Source organism: Mixophyes fleayi, chromosome 5, assembly GCF_038048845.1.
Source record: "Mixophyes fleayi isolate aMixFle1 chromosome 5, aMixFle1.hap1, whole genome shotgun sequence".
Taxonomy (NCBI): Eukaryota; Metazoa; Chordata; class Amphibia; order Anura; family Limnodynastidae; genus Mixophyes; species Mixophyes fleayi.
Window position 1 is genome coordinate 45,368,426 of NC_134406.1, and position 16,991 is coordinate 45,385,416.

General features: G+C 38.9%; 1 protein-coding gene across 2 annotated transcripts in view; it reads left to right on the top strand.

The window, feature by feature from the left end:
- Positions 1–16,991, top strand: part of CNPY1 (canopy FGF signaling regulator 1) — an 86,624-nt gene that overhangs the window by 39,815 nt on the left and 29,818 nt on the right. The window lies entirely within an intron of this gene.

Genomic DNA, 16,991 nt, shown 5'->3' on the forward strand with positions numbered 1-16,991 from the left:
AGGATTCCTTTAGGGAATCTTTCAAGGCCACTGAAGTCAAATTCTTTTTCGAGATTAATGGTTTGCGTATGATCTGGCATCCTCTTTCTCACCTCCTCTCTTCTGTGCCAAGTCTAAAAGAGGAAAGCTCTCTGCTGTTTCCCTATCTGCTTTTGAGTGATTATAACGCCTTTTTGTTTGTTTGCTATAAGAGTAATAAAGTGTAGCTGTATTTACATTTATTTTATTCCATTTGATTTACTAGTTTTATATTCTAGCAGTTCAATATGTTCAGTCTTGAAGAAGCCTCCTACAGAATTGCTTTGGAAGTTAATATAATAGCATAACCAGCTTCGTCTGTTAAGTACATGTGAACTGAAATTCCTTTGCAAATGAATTAGAAATGAATGATGTGATTACTTAACCCTTTTATGGCAGTGCATAATATTAATGGTTTTGGTGTTACCAGATTTTTTGCTTTAATTTAGATTATTTTCCTTGTGTTCAGATACCATGCATAGAGTAGGAATATTTCCTGTACATATGTCATGGTATTTGAGAATTAATCCAAAGCAAAAGGCGGCCCTCATGGACAGAGCAAACTGCCACATGGAAATTCCTGTAAAGTACAGAAGCCCCCATACATTCAAACAATAGAAAATGAAAAATATATTACGTAAATAATCATAAGTTGATAGTAATTAATCAACAGTGTGCATAAATAGATTTGTAGCCATCTCCTTTTAATGACATCAGATGCTTGAAGCGGACACCAATGAACATTAACCATGTTCAAAAAAACAATACACAGCAGGCAATAAATGCCAGACACATTGATTTAGCCCTGCCCCCGTAGTGGAATGAAGACGCACACTCATTCTATGGCAGGGGGTGTTGCCAAAATGATTCACAGGCAAATCGCATCATTGAGGCACCCGTCCCACCCATTTTACTATGATGTGGGCAGGATGGGGGAGAATTGCCTTTTGTCCCGGGAGTCCAGGAGACTTACCTGGAATTTGGGAGTCTCCTGGACATTCCAGGTGAGTGAGCAAGTATGTAGTACAAACTACAGCCAAATAGATAATTGAAATGTTCACAGCAGTACAGATAATTTCAGGAAATGAGTGTGCCTATCCTGTTTTTAGACAGTAAATCGCCAAATTTTATAATTGAATAAGGGGAGAGTCTGCACCTAACAGTTCAGTTTAATTTTGGGAGAAGGAGAACGGAGGCTAAAGACTGAGAGGTGACCACATGGTTTTGCTTAAATCAGCTTGCGGGAAGAAGTGAGTTTGTAGGGAGCTCCTGAAGGTTTGGATGCTAGGGGAAAGTTTTGTACAAATCAGTGCAGCTCAAGAAAAGTTTCGTAAACCAGGAATGTGAGCAGGTTGTAAATGTGGATAGAAATATATATATATATATATATATATACTGCTTAAAAGTATTTTCATGTCTGTACAAACAGCTTTATTGTATTAGTTTTTTTTGCCAACTGGGGAATCGCATGCCTCCGTTCATTTTGTTTTGGTTTTCTTCTTGGCAACAGTACAAAGCTGCATGTTCGCTTTATACAGCAAACACAAAACAATGAAACATCTGCTTGTCGGAGCCTCTAACTGAACTTAAGTCAGGACTCTAACTATAACTGGTTCCCCTAATGGGATTAACAGCAAATCAATAATTTATATCGCAAACATTTGTTTGTTTGTTTTTCTCACACGTGGTATTAACAGCAGCAGGCTCTCAACTTTTGCAGACAGATCTCACACACAGCCAGTGAGAGTGTGAGAGAGGGGCCTCTTGTACATGTAAGGTTTCTTTTCAGGAGTAGTCTCGGCTAAACTCAGTCACTCAGCTGGGAAAGACTATTTGATTTCCCAGGTAAAACCAGTCCCAGCTCATGTTTTATGTATTATAATGGAAAAAAATTAAATTCTCTGCTGCTGTTACCTTACCACAAGTGTTATTCCAGTGCCCTCACAGCTCATATCTTACATATCCTCTCCCCCTGCTTGAACTTGCACAGGAGAACGCTTTCAGACATCAGACAGTATACCCAGGACGGGGCTTCTACATACCCTTGGTGTCTCCGTGGTCTGTACTTAAAATATTATAGACACACCACCTGGTTACTAAAGCATTTGTCTCCTTATTTTGAGACATCCATGTAAAAGTTGTGTGGTTAGTTATTTACTTCAATTGGCTTCCCAGTAGGAAGCATTTTAGGTAATCTAGAGCCCACTTTATGGCAAAACATTCTCTTTACCATAGATTACTTTCTTTCCCCTGCTGTTAGCAAAGATACACAGCTTGATGTTTTTCTTATTGATTACTTAGGATAGAACTGATCCAGGGACCTACACCGATCAGCCACAACAGTAAAACCATTGAGAAGTGACGTGACTAACATTGATTTTTTTCGTTACAATGGCACCTGTCAAGGGGTGGCATATATTAGGCAGCAAGTGAACAGTCAGTTCTTGAAGTTGATGTGTTGTAAGTAGGAAAATGGGCAATCATAAGGATCTAAGAGACTTTGACAAGGACCAAATTGTGATGGCTAGATGACTGGGTCAGAGCATCTCCAAAGTGGCAGGTCTTTGGGGTGTTCCTGGTATGCAGGGGTTAGTACATACCAAAAGTGGAAGGACAACCGGTGAACCTGCAACAGTGTCATGTGTGTCTAAGGCTCATTGATGCGCGTGGGGAGCGAAGCCTAGCCCATCTGGTCCAATCCCACAGAATAGCTACTGTAGCATAAATTGCTGAAAAACTGGCGGAAGCAATGTGATGAAGTAGGTAAGGTTCTACTGGAAAACCTTGGGTCCTGGCATTCACATGAATGTTACATTGACACATACCACCTACCTAAACATTGTTGCAGACCAAGTACATCCCTTCATAGCAACGGCATTCCCTGATGGCCGTGGTAATTCACCCTGCCAAATTGGAAAAAATATTCAGGAATGGTCTAAGGAGCATGACCTAGCATTCAAGGTGTTGACTTGGCCTCCAAATTCCCTGGATCTCAATCCGATCGAGCATCTGTGGGATGACCTGAAGAAACAAGTCCAAGCCATGGAGGCCCCACCTCGTAGCTTACAGGTCTTAAAGGATCTGATGCTAACATCTTTGTGCCAGATACCATAGGACACCTTCAGAGGTCTTGTAGAGTCCATGCCTCGACAGGTCAGATTTGTTTTGGCAGTACGAGGGGGTTTTGCATAATATTAGTTTGAACAACTACAATTTGGGTAAACCAGGACCGGCTGCTTACATAAAATTCCCTTAGCCTTAAAATAGAGCTGTGTCTGCTTTTGGAGTCTTATTTTATAATGGTGGATTTTGTCCTTTTTGTAAGTAAGGTCAAAAAGGGGTGCAACAATTGTAGTATTCCATTTTTCCCAAGAAAGTCCTAGCCTGATTTTGATACACTGGTCGAGCACAGTTTTGTATTAACTTGATTTTGTCTATTTGAAGCTCTAATACCCTTCTACCCACAATATATTGTGCTTCCTCGAAACATGCTGCACCTTGTCTTTGGTTGACCGTTAATTCAGCCATGTTGATGGATTCAAGGACAGTCTGTAATTTTTGCACATTACTTTCCCCTTTTGTCCCACATAATTCAGGTAGGCAGATGCGTAGTAAAGATGGATTTTAAGAATGCGGTCAAAAATCCTTTGAAAGAGAGCTGGGGCACCATGCAACCCAAATGGGAGTACTGTACACTGAAACAGGCCATCCCGGTGTAGAGAAGGCAGTCTGTTTGGCCCTTTTTATTGAAGACACCAACCAATAGCCCTTAATTAGGTCACGTGTGATTATGTATTTTGCAGGCCCTAACCTTTCATTAAACTTATGTACCATTGGCATGGAGTAGGCATCAAATTTGGAGAATCTTCGTAAGCCCAGCAAGCTTACCTGGCACCTGCTCTAGAACTTAAATTGAATCTGCCAGACCCTTTCTCTGGGGAGAGAGCTTTATTCTACAATTTTAAAGAAAGTTGTAATCTCTATTTTCGGCTAAGACCCCGTTCTTCAGGTTCAGAGCAGCAAAGGGTCGGTATTATTATATCCCTTCTTCAAGGTGACCCTCAGTCCTGGGCGTTCAGTCTGGCTCCTGCAAGTCCTTTATTGCAGTCCGTTGATGCATTCTTTAATGCTTTAGGTCTGCTTTATGACGACCCAGATCAGGTGGCCTCAGCCAAGGCTCACCTTAGGGCCTTAAAGCAAGATCGGTGCTCTGCTGAGGAATACTGTGCCGAGTTTAGGCGGTGGTCTACTGACAGCGAATGGAACGATCCTGCATTGCGCTGTCAATTTCACTTAGGTTTGTCAGAGCAGATCAAAGACGATTTAGTACAGTACTCTTCTCCAACATCGCTGAAGAGTCTTATGCAGCTCGCCATCAAAATTGACAGATGGATTAAAGAGAGGAAGGCGGGAAAAAAGCACCTTCCTGTTCATCATCTGTGTTTGTTTCTGCGTGAATGGACATTGAATAACCTATGCAATTAGGAGCCTACCATCTTTCTGCAGAAGAAAAAAACAGAAGACGGACTCAAGGTCTGTGTCTTTACTGTGGCATCAAAGGGCATTTTTCTCGTTCCTGCCCTAACAAGTTGGGAAAAGAGTTGGCCTAGGAGATAAAGAGGAGGTTCACCTAGGTCTGCAGATCATCTCCTCTAAAAATGCAGTTTTGGTTCCCGCACACTTCACTTATGGTGCTCATTCTGTTGATATCTCAGTCTGTATTGATAGTGGTGCTGCTGGAAACTTTCTGGACATTGGATTCACCAAATCTTCTGGAATTCCTTTCAAGAGTATCAGTACTGTTATTACTGTATGTGGTCTAGATGAAGGATCACTCCCAGGTGGCAAGGTCTTGTATGAAACACCCCCATTACACTTGACAGTGGGAACCTTTCACTCAGAAACTCTGTCCTTCTACCTTATCAATTGCCTGTCTGTACAGTTAATACTGGGGCATCCCTGGCTGGGCCTTCACAACCCTGTAATTGATTGGGCAGAAGGGGAGATTACCCAGTGGAGTTCCTCGTGTTCTCTGACTTGTTTGAGCTTGCCTCTCCGGATTCTGCAGCCTGCTTCCGAATTACTTCCTCCTCAGTACCGTGAATTCTGGGATTTATTCTCTAAAAAAGCGGCTGACACTCTGCCTCCACATAGGGATTTCGATTGTGCCATTGAATTAATTCCAGGTGCTAAATTACCAAAAGGAAGACTGTAAAATTCCGGATTATGTAATGAATTATTGTCTGAGACCTTTTTTTTCCCTATATGTGCACTATAGGTGATTTCAACATAATTTAAGACCAAATTAGTCCGGATTAATGGTTTGGTGGAGTATGTTCTGATGTTTTCCTTTCTCTTTAATTTTTTGTTTTATGCATTAATGATTATACAAATAAATTGTATTATATATTTTAAATCTACAGTGGTATTTATTAGATAGGTTCCATTTGCGCTTGTTTTTGTTTTCTTCCATTATAATTGAAGTTGATGCACAACAACTTTATAAATAAGCAGCATTTTTTTCATAGTTTTTTCTAAGTATATTAATTGATATTTGAATCGGTTTTGTATCTATACTATACAAGATATAGACTGTTAAAGTCAGCGCCAGATTTTTCTGCCCATTTGGGCTTAGAATTTTAGAAACCTTTCCTGTTTCAGCATGATATCCCCATGAATAAAGCAGTACACATCCATAAATGGTTTCCTGAGTTTGGTGTAGAAGAACTTGACTGACCTGCAAACAACCCAATTGAACAACTTGGGATGAATTGGAACTGTTAGCCAGTCCTTATTCATGCAACATGAGTGCCCAGCCTCACTAATGCTCTTTTGTCTGAATAGATTGAATCCCCACAGCCATGTTCCAAAATCTAGAGCAGGCCTGACCAACCTGTGGCATTTTCGGCCAAGCTTTGCAGATTCCACTTAGGCTAGGTACACACTACAGGTTTTCAGCTGACTTTTGGGTCAATCTAACGATAAACAACCATTCGTGCGAGTATCGCGTTAGTGTGTATAGTTGAACAATGAACGACAGTCGTTCCAAAGTACCAGTCATCGTGTCATTTGATTGTTCAGCAGAACTATAAATTTTGTTCCAACCGCTCTCAAATCCTGTAGTGTGTATGCACTCACAACCGCTGCCCAGAGAAAGCATCCGCAAACTGTCACTGTGTCTGTGTTGTTAAATGTAGAGAGTGCTGTAGATGGAATAATTCGTCCGTTTGTTCTGAGACTGAATATTTTGTTGCATAGTCACAGAAGGTAACAATATTTATAATGACATTGTGGAAAAGGCAAAGTTTATTTTGTGACAGGAATAGATGACTAAATGAATATTGTGCTGTCATTCTCTAAATGACTACGCTGCTCTGGACCAGATGAAGAGCCCAGATCTGAAGGTACATCGTGTGTACAAATGATTCAGCAGGCTGAGTGGTACTTCAGTTGTTTGTAAAATCGTTAGTGCTAACAAATTGGTCAAAAGTTTTTGTAGTGTGTACCTAGCCTTACTTATTGCACTACAGATAAGGGATCTTACTAGGCACATATAAGCAATAGAAGCCCAAACTCATGCTATGATAAAGTAATGACCTCCTCGACAAGCCAAGTTCTCTGAAACAATCTATCCAGCCAAAAGCTCCTTGAAAATAACCTGGCAAAACACTATAGTAAATAACTATAGTAAAGTAGCAATGCACAGCATGGTGGAAGAATGAAATAAAACATTTATAGAAACTAACAATTTATTAGTCATTCAAAATGATTGACAACTGGCACCATACCTAGAAAAATCAAAACAAAAATAGACGGGCCCTGTGTCTGTACAGAGTGCCTACAATATGGAAATTGACAGGATGCCACAAAAAAAAACATATAATCCCAAGAAGAGCAGACTGTGTAGTGTGAGCAGGGGAGTACTGGTGTCCCATTTTCTGCTGCAATGCATTAAATATACTGGGGGTCACTTGCTGCTATTTATTTTCAGGCTCACTCACAATCTTAAGTTCCATGGAAACATCTTCCTTCTAGGAGAAGAGGAATCCACAGTGGATCAAGCTGCACAATATATCACTGGCAGTGCTAAACTGTGTTTGGTCCTATCAATAAAGCTTTTTTCATTTGAATTTGTGAGACTGAATCCACTACAACCAAAACTAATATTTTTACATGTGTGGCTGTTTTATTTGATAGACAACACTGTAATTTAAAGGAGAATAACTGCATTCTTGTTGATTCTCCCAGAAGGTCCAGGAGACATCTGAACTAGTAAGTGATCTCTAGGCTACCAGGCATTATTCTTAAGGTGGGGCCAGACAGAAAAGCGATAAACGGAACATAGTATAATGACTGATTTGCATCATCAAGCTGCAGTGGCCAGTGCTTCATATTGCAAGATGCGTCCAATCTTCAACCCCCCCATCCTCGAACTTCACAAAGTTACACCCGCACTATGCAGAGGGCAGGTCTGACAAGTCGCCAACTATGAATAACAGCTAAAATCTGAGGCTGGAGTTACCCTTCAGTCTCAGATTGACCTGAAGTTATCCTTTAGGTAAAAAGTAAACTTGATTGTCACCATTGAATTACATTTAACAAAGTCAAGAAACATTATAGGAAAATTTGCAGCCACAAGAAATGTAAACTTTTTAACTAATCAAAAATTGTTCCAAACAAATCCTAAACTTTGAATCTCTCTTCCTACCAACCAGATGCAAAGGAACTGTTGGTATAAATGAAAAATAAAAATCTGTCAGTTGGTCCTGCAATGCTTCGACAATATACGGTGCTTCTGCAAATCTTCAGTTCTTGTTCTCCAATTAAGAGCCAGCATCAGATTTTAGTAAGACAGACGTTTTTTCTATTTAATTTTTTTACTGCTGCAATTCAGTGGTAATCACTTGCACATACTTCCTAACTGCCATTCTTTTCACCCAAATTTCCATTGTTGCGTTATTCCCATCTTTTCAATCGGGTGGACAGGGCTAGGTAAATAAACCCCTCCATTGACTTCCAAAAAATGTCTGTTTGGCTTTAAAGTTTTCTAGTAGCATCCAGTCTATATAACAATTTATTTTATTGGTTTGCTTTTTGTAGCTGTGTATTATACGACAAGCTTTATTATAATTTGTATATGAAAGTGTGTAATAGCTTGATCATTTGTCAACAAAAAAGTAGTTGTTGTCAGTGTTTAACCTAACCAGTGCACTTCTTTATATCTAGCACAGTAAAATATGAAGTATTGGTCTATATATAGGCTAAGAAATGCAAGCTCACAATCCAACATCAATGGTTTTAGTGAGAACCTACATTCACATATAATATTTTCTCATGGGTGCATGGCATTGTGGAACGCATTCATTTTTTTGATACTGTACAAGTATTAAAGTCTGCACATACTGACTTGTCAGTAGTTTTCTTTGAGTTATGGCACCATCTGTTTGCTTAAATCTACAAATGCTTGAAAATTTTGAACCCCTTCAAAAAATGATTCAATTTTACTGCTTTTAGGGTTAAAGTATGTTCGTGGTACAATCTTTAGTACACATTAATTCAATTTTGCAATCCAGAATTTGCAACTTGCTTCTCCTTCAGTGTTAAAATTAGTATTTTTTTTATTATGTATATTTTAAATAACTAAATATGTTTACATACAAAAAAGTATTTTAACACATTTTGAATTTGAATACAATCTAGAGAAAGACTCCACTAAATTCAAATCAAATCAAATAAACCAAATACAGATACATAAAATCCTTCCTTGACTACTTGGAGATAATCTGGGTACACAATACAGAATTTTCCACCATCTTTTTATGCTGATCGATTTTTACATCCGATCGATGGTCCGATGGCTCGTTCTGTGGACTGCATACACACTAGCCTTGTTTTAGACGATAAAGGGAAGAGCGGCCGTCCTGTTAGTGACGTTTTACAGCCATGTTGTCGTGAGCAATGATTGTAAAGTATCGGAGGATTGTCGTGCATCGGTCGGAATGTTATACACACTACACAGCAGAAAGGAGATTGGAATGAAAATATTGAACGGTATGACCAACCAAATGAGGCGACAATTGTCCATTTCACCTTTCGACCATCGTGTCAATCCACACACTGACCCGACTTTCAAACGAGCAGTCGTATGTTGGCAGTTTGAGACGATTATTGGACAAAAACCCTGTAGTGTGTACCTAGCTTTACACACTTTAGCTTCTGAAACTGCTGAATCTTATATGCTCTACCTGAGCAAACAAGGAACTAAAACAAGCAAAAAAACCATTAATAAAAGATAAACCCCCAGTAACTTTTACTAATTGTGACAGAATGGACCTCCTATGCCACCCTGTCTGTTGCTGGGGACCGGCTGGGCTTTCCTTGCCACCGTCACATTTCTTTATCCCAATTGCGCCCCTCTAGATACAGTAGAAGGGGCTCTGCTGCCACCACTAGGCTCCTTCACCAGAGCCTGGAACCACTTCCTTTTGGGTAACTCTTGCTGCTACCGTACCCCCTTGCTGGGCACCTGGGCTGGTACCCCTGACCTCTTGCCTCAGCTCAGGGTTGCTGTGGATGATTCACCCTGACCTATCACACTGAACAGAGCTGAAGGGTAGCTGGCAGAGCTTTGGGACTAGATGCTGGGTCCCAACCTCAGAACAGCCGGATCACGGATTAGATGGGTATAATCTGTAGGTCACAGGAACTACAGCAGGTAAGTAGGTGTCAAAGTAAGATCCTTAAGCAGTGGTGTTTATTAGCTCAAGAAGTCCTAAAAAGGACAGTAACACACTAATTTGAGGTACTAGTGAGCTCGAAGTTACAGATGGAATAATACTGTTAAAATGCAAAATACAGCGCTTATATATTGTTTCTGAAACAAATGTTGGCAGAGGGTAGCCCATCCCCTGATGCTAGCAGGCACCACAAAGTCTGAGATATTACATTCAATGTTTACCATCAGGATGTAATATATTCTCTAAACTTGGATTTAAATGGAATTTAAACTTAATAAAACTTACATCAATCTGTGATATCCTAAATTACTTGCATCCTGTATTATAAAGAGCAAGGAAACTTAGCAGCAAGTCTCCTCCTGTGCGTTTATGCTAAATGATGTGTTGGTCACAAATGAAAATGTCCAATTATATAAGGGACTTCCTCTAGAACAGTTACAAAAAACAAATTTCTTCCAACATGGCATATAACTACATTTCCAATACAAACATACAACAAAATATAAAAAATCAGTATATATGCACTGCGCTGCTAATTTAAATACATTTCTACAATAAGTTATTTCTATGTGAGGCAGCCACACTAATAATGTTATATCACCTTCCAAATATATATAATGTAGATTCTAACAAGATTTCTTTAACTGAAGGAATGAAGAGAACTACTTGCCTAAAGAAATGTTAGAGACACAGATTATTACAATACCTAAGCCCTGCAAGGATCCTTGTTTATGTCAGAACTATCATCCAACAGCACTTTTAAACTCTGATATTAATATATTTGCTAAATTAAAAGCAAATAGATTGAACATCATTATTCACAGTTTAGTAAGCCAAGATCCACACCATGTCATAAGAGTCTTCAACATAATAGCGTGCTATAATGCAAAGTCTGAACCCCTGATACTGCTTTCCCTGGATGCACATACTCTAGTGCAGTGATGGGCAAACTACGGCCCGCGGGCCAGATCCGGCCCACTTAGAAGTTCTATCCGGCCCGAGAAACTGCTGCGAATAATTCTATCGCAGCACTTCACTATGTAGTTTCCGCCTCTTTTTTCGCGAACACTGCGCACGCGCGGACCGTCTCTACCAGGCGCTTCAGCAAACATACAAGGGCACCTAGCGAACAGCGCCTTTCCCATACATCCGGATGAGCGGACGATTGCAGCCCCCTGCAACCCCACGGTCGCATCGGTCTTCACTTCTGCCACGGGCCATCTCTCACACGCATACAACGTGTGCACATCCATCGGGCGCCAGACGCAGGACTGTCATCATCATGGTAGTTACATGCGATTGTACTACCCTCCAAAAAAAATTGCATAATATCGCTATAACCTATTTCGATATTTGAGTTTGTTAATAAATTCTATTGGCCCGCCATAAAGTTTTTTTCTTTTTTATTCGGCCCGCTCCTGAAAAAGTTTGCCCAACACTGCTCTAGTGGAAGTATATGACAAAGGTGCAAAACAAATTTGGGTTTAGAGGATGGTTTTGACAAGCGATCCTTGCATTGTACAAATTACCTACAACACAAGTCTCTAGTAATGGTTTTATTGCCAATGATGTTAGAATAAATGGAGCTATACACCTGACCCCTATCGCCCCGCATTTTTGTTTTAGCCACAGAACAATAGCAGAAAAGATAAGATTGTTGGATGCCCTGAAAGGTACACAGATAGGAAACACATATCATAAACTGTGAATTTTCTGGATGATTTTCAAGTTATAACTATCCCCGATGCCTAATTACCAGGCCTGCATGAAATTCTCTAAGCTTATGCATAAGCCTCATTTTATAAACTTAACACAACTAAATCTGAGGTTCCAGCCATTGGAATAACACGAAAGTCACTCCAACTGCTCAAAGAAAATTTTTAATATACATGGCAATCTCCAAAGCTTTAACCTACATTGGAAGTCAAATTCCTCCATATATGGATAGCATTATCAATATTAATTATTGTCCTTATTAACTAAAATTGTTTAAAATACCAAATCATGTGTTATTAAGGTCTCATGGCTACGACAAATTGCAGCTGTAAAAAATATGTTATTGCCAAAAATACTGTATTTATTCAGAACAGTTTCATACATGCTCTGTACTAAAATCTTTAAAAACATATGATGTGACTCCAGTGTTTATCTGGAATAATAAGAAACCTAAATTAGCAAGAGATGATGCCAAATTAGAAGATGGATTGGCAGCTCCACATTTAGAAAAATACCATTTGACATGTTTTATTGACCAATAAAAATAAAATTTGGGTAGATTTGGAAAAAATTATGATCAAGATCATCCCTCTGGAAGATCTCATATGGATCTGTAAGACATTAGTGAATCTCTGAGGCATAAGGGAGGGATAAAATGGTAACCCTCGCACAGGAACTTACTTTACTTTATACCTTGCACCCAACTTTCAATATTAGGACTTGCTAAATTAATCCCAGACTTGTACCTCAAACTTTGGCACAATCAAGTAATCACCAAGTTACAAGACATATATTTATGTTTATTTTGGATGGATTTTCATTTAGTAAAATACTGATACATATTTTGAAATAAAGACAACCGCTATTTTACATAGCCCCGCCCATTTAAACATTTAAGAAGTGTAGTATATATACTGCTTTATATCATTGTATGTCTGTCCACGGAATTCAGCTTTCTAATAGTTTTCCTGTTCAAACTTGTGAGAGATCATTGCTGACATCTATGTGCTAAAGAGCACCGACAAACAGTAAAAGTGATACTCCCATTACCAGCTAAAACGTGACAAAAGTGGAGGAGGCTTTCACCTCTAGCCCAAATAACCCTATACAGACATGCTAAATGGCAACTAGGTAAGCTTAACAAACTTGAATATTTTGATTTCAAATATTAAGCTTGTTTATGTTGGTATTTATGCTCTATATCTTACTGTTACTTTTTAATTTATATTTTACTAATTCATTTTACCTATCTCATCACACTAAACAAGCCAATGTGGCTTAAAAACACAATTTAATTTATTATAAAAATAGTTAAAAAAAGAATAATGATACCTAAAATAATATAAAGACAACACAGAAGAAGGTGGGAACAATACTGGTTAAAAGCAATTCAATAAAATGGGTACAAACAGGCGCGGGCTGGGAGAGGGATGGCCGGGGGGCACACAGGCGGCCGCATCCTATTACAGAGGATGCGGCCGCGTCATTGATGCCGCCTGTGCGCTGACGCGGCCGCATCTGATGACATCGGATGCGGCCGCGGGGGGAGAAACTGTTTTTTGCATCCGGGGGGCGGCCGGCCGGCCTACCCCCCGGCCCTAATAGGCATCTAACCCAGCGGCCCCCTGCCCCGCGGGCCAGCCCGCCACTGGGTACAAAACAAAATTTCAATAGTTCATATAACATAATAGTTCCACATTATTATATTAACAACTATTATTTGAAACAAAAAACACACAAAGCCAGGAAAAAATCTAAAATAGTAATGCAGCCAAAAAGAAACTAATAAAGCTGATATACACTAAATTCCTATATACATGTAATTAACAATGTATCCTTGCCAAAATATAAGGACAAACAGCAGTTCCAATATTGAAGATGGCATTGGATGCAAATAATCCCAGCTAGATAGTAGGATGGAAGAGTAATAAAAATATTCATATGGGTAAAACCCAGCATTTATTAATAATAAAAATAATAATAATAGTAGTCAATAGTACAAGTAGATAGCATAGGAGGTAAATGAAACTGATGAAAAGAGTAGCCTCAGATAGTAGAATGGCAGAATAATAAAATATACAGACAGACAAAGCCCAACATTTCTTAATAAATGTACAAGAAGATGATATTGTCTTTGAGTTCTCCCATCTACCCTTATCATGTATATTAAATATATTGCAAATATGGGGTTTTATTTAGTGATAGGAATGGCAAAACTATGTTGCATTGCAGGGGGAATGGCAAATTTAAAATGGCCAAACAAATGTAGAGTTGTTGGGGGGACGTATCCTAGCTATTGCAGCTGATAAACCTATCCATGGGGCTGTCACTGTCATGTTGTCCTTTGATTGACTGTTACTGCTTGCCCAGATATCCGCATTTAAAGTGTTAGCTGGTACAATGTTATTTTCAAGGGGTTTTGTGACTTTATCTTAAGCCTCCCTGTGCACCAGAGGAATTGTTGTCCAAGAGGAACAAAATCAAGATGGAATTTGGTAGCTTGGACATCTGACCTCAGTTTATCTGTGGAATCTTTTTGGATTGATGGCATACATTAGTCACAGATCCAATGCTTACATAGTAACCATGGCTGTAGTGATGCCACAGGATTCTGTTTCTCATGCTCACAAAGGATTGTTTCATATTCAGTTGTTTATAGTATGGTGCATGCTTATTCTTCATAGATGTTACCCCCTGTAACAGGGGTTCAGCATTAGTCGGCAACCCTAGTACTCAAGGATTCTTCTTTGTATGGCATGATTGTGCTAGTGGAGTCTATTTTCAATTGCAACTTTACTTTAACACTTTATAAGGATGATGAGGATGAAGATGGTGTCAATGTAGACAGTCGGTACTTTCATTGCTGCTTGTGGCAGACTGTTACTACTATATATGATTGTTCTGCTTATGAAAAACTCCTGGAATAAACTTACTACAAATGATGTAACAGGGTGGATGTGCCTAGAAGGTCTCTTCTATGCTTATTCTGGCCTGACATAAACTGTAGGGGCCTTCATATATATTGTCTGGGTGGAGAGAGAAATATTGCTGTCTACAAGAATTGGATATCATTGTCTTTTAGCCAGGCATAACAATGTGTTTACCTAGAGGTATGTGGTAGTACTGGTGCCTTCCTTAATTTCACACAGTCATCAACAACATCCTCACCAGGTTTAACACATGCATCATCATCTTCATATTCATTCTCTTCTCCACTATCACCCTCTTCAAGCTGTAGAATAGTAAGCACTTTCGAAGAAGTATCCACAGTTTCTATTTCAACATCAATATTAGTCATCTTTCCATTGTCTAATGGTTTTGCAAATGGTGAAGGGGGTGCAAGTTGCTCTACAGTGTCAGACTCTGAAATGTTAGAAAATGGACACCCTTAGATTCTCCTAAGGATTAATTTAAGGCCAAATTGGTGGTTATTCTGGCTTAATGTTATTCTGATTCTTTGATGTGTCTGTTTTGGTGATGACACACCTATAGTTACAGCGTGATGCACAACCTTTGTAGATACTCGGTTTTACACTGGGCATTCTAGTACAAGCAGTAGGAGGACCAGTTCAACAGGTGAATGCACAATCGGATAGCGATAGTGGACACTACAGAATTGCTAACTTGCAAATTAGCCACTGGCACACACTATAGTTTAATAATATTTTTTTTTTGCTCCCTGATTACTCTAGAGTATCCTACATTTTTGCACTTCCTTGTTTTGTGTGTTACGGTAAGTACTCTCTATATGTATTTCTGTTCTTCCACCGACTTTTTGCAACTTGCTGTTCTGCCATTCAATATTGATTTGATCAGTTTTACATGTTTACATTAATTGAATTGTAGTTAACAGTAAGTCTCTTCAACAAATGTGTTTTGCTTTCCCACTGCCATGCACAATATCAGTGAACACTTTAAACTTAATACTCAATGTTAACAATAGTTCAATTAGAAGTCTATTGACTGATAAGTAGTACTATTTATTTAAATAATGATTTTCTTGTACAATAACCATCCTATAGTATTATTGATTTTTAAACTTAACATTACAGGTTTTTGAAAAAATACCAAAAGCCAAAGATACCAGAGAAACTAACAGTCACTCTGAACTATATATTAATTTATTGTTAGTAATAGTAGGTACTTATAATGTACCTCTTCTCATTGAATATTAGCAGACAACACACCCCACTTCTGTATCCTGTCTGGCTGAAAGAGGGGCAAATCTCAGATTTACAATTTTCCAGTATATAGAACTGTGATTGCCATTAACTTATTTTATTGCTAATTCATCAACATATTCCGTAGCACTTTACAATTAGGAACAAACACAGTAACATAGTAACATAGTTGATGAGGTTGAAAAAAGACACCAGTCCATCAAGTTCAACCTATTTTGGATCTCCTGCGATCCTGCACTTATATTTGAAATTGATCCAGAGTGAGCAACCGCCAATCTGTTTCAATTGTGAAAATCCCCCCAGACTCAATATTGCAGTCCTATTTTACCCTATATCCACTACTATCCTTCATTTTAATTAACGGTCGTATCCCTAGATACACTTTTCGCTAAAAATTTGTCTAACCTGTTCTTAAACATATCTATTGAATCTGCCATCAATACCTTCCCTGGCTACTGTAAAGAACCCCTTCCTTTGCTGGTTGTGAAATTTTCTCTCCTCTAACCTTAGGGGGCGACCGCGTGTCCTGTGTATAGTCCTTGGGGTAAAAAGTTCCCATGAATGTTCTCTGTATTGACCCTTAATGTATTTGTACATAGTAATCATATCTCCCCTTAGACGCCTTTTCTAAAGTTAACATGCCTAAACTAGCTAACCTTTCCTCATAGCTAATTACTCCATACCATTTATCAATTTTGTCGCCCTTCTCAGAACCCTTTCTAGTTCCAAAATATCTTTTTATAGAGTGGTGCCCAAAACTGTACTGCATATTCAAGATGAGGTCATACCAACGATTTATACAGTGGCATAATTACACTGTCTTCCCTTGCATCTATGCCCCTTTTTATGCATGCCAATACTTTGTTTGCCCTTGCAGCTGCTGCTTGACGTTGAGCACTATTGCTAAGTCTACTGTCTACGAGCACTCCCAGATCCTTTTCCATTATAGATTCTCCTTAATTAATTCCATTTAATTTATAGATTGCGTTCTTGTTTTTGATCCCTAAATGCATAACCTTACATTTATCTATGTTAAACCTCATATTCCATTTGGCCGCCCAATCCTCCAGTTTATTTAAGTCCCTCTGTAGAGAAGCTACATCTTGCTCTGATTTTATTACCTTACAGAGTTTAGTGTCATCTGCAAAAATAGAAACTTTACTCTCTAAACCATCACTAAGGTCATTAATACATATATTAAAAAGAAGTGGCCCCAGCACGGAACCTTGAGGTACTCCACTTAAGACTGTTGACCAATTAGTAAATATTCCATTTATCACAACTGTCTGTTCCCTATTCTCTAACCAGTTCTCAATCCAAGTACAAATGTTGATTCCTA